We start from the raw sequence: 1010 nt of genomic DNA on the forward strand, positions 1-1010 counted from the left end.
TCCAACATCAGATTAAAGAAATCACACGAAAGGGAGTCCCCTTGTCTGAAACCTCGTTTGGTATCAAACGGCTCGGAGAGGTCCTTTCCTATTCTGACGGAGCTGGTGGCATTGCTCAGCGTCATTTTACACAGCCGTATTAGTTTCGCGGGGATACCAAATTAGACATCGCGGCATAAAGGCAACTTCTCTTCGTGCTGTCGAAAGCGGCTTTGAAATCGACAAATAGATGGTGTGTGCCGATCCTATTCTCGCGGGTCTTTTCCAAGATTTGGCGTATTGTGAATACCTGATCTATCGTGGATTTTCCAGGCCTAAAGCGACACTGATAAGGTCCAATCAGCTCGTTGACGGTGGGATTCAGTCTTTCGCACAATACGCTCGACAAGACCTTGTAACCTATGCTTAGAAGGCTGATTCCGCGGTAGTTGGCGCGTATGGCGGGGTCGCCTTTCTTGTGGATTGGGCAGAGCACACTTAAATTCCAGTCGTCGGGCATGCGTTCATATTCCATATTCTGCATACGAGCTGATGCATGCACCTCATCAGCTCCTCTCCGCCGTACTTGAATAGCTCGGCTGGCTGGCCGTCAGCTCCAGCAGCTTTGTTGTTTTTCAGCCGCGTAATCGCTATTCGTACCTCGTCATAGTCAGGCGGTGGGACGGCTAGTCCATCATCATCGACTGGGGACTCGGGTTCGTCTTCTTCACTACTTTCAGCGCTGCTAGCATTCAGTAGGTTATAAAAGTGTTCCGTCCACAATTTAAGTATATTCTGGACATCGGTCACTAGGTCGCCATTGTTGTTCTTACAGGAGTTCGCCCCGGTCTTGAAACCTTCCGTAAGTCGCCTAACCCTCTGGCAGAATTTTCGGGCGTTCTTCATGTCTGCCAGCATCTCAAGCTCTTCGCACTCACGTATTTCGGCCTCTCTCTTCTTATTGCGGCAGATACGTCTCGCTTCCTTCTTCAGTTCCCTATAACGGTCCCACATGGCTCGCGTTGCGCCCG

General features: G+C 50.3%; 1 protein-coding gene across 4 annotated transcripts in view; it reads right to left on the minus strand.

Moving 5' to 3' along the window:
• LOC118749180 (glutamate synthase [NADH], amyloplastic-like) overlaps nucleotides 1-1010 on the minus strand; it is a 546416-nt gene that overhangs the window by 295342 nt on the left and 250064 nt on the right. The gene's annotated exons all lie outside the window — the stretch shown is intronic.

Source organism: Rhagoletis pomonella, unplaced genomic scaffold (assembly GCF_013731165.1).
Source record: "Rhagoletis pomonella isolate Grant_MI unplaced genomic scaffold, Rhpom_1.0 Rhpom_scaffold_00014, whole genome shotgun sequence".
Taxonomy (NCBI): domain Eukaryota; kingdom Metazoa; phylum Arthropoda; class Insecta; order Diptera; family Tephritidae; genus Rhagoletis; species Rhagoletis pomonella.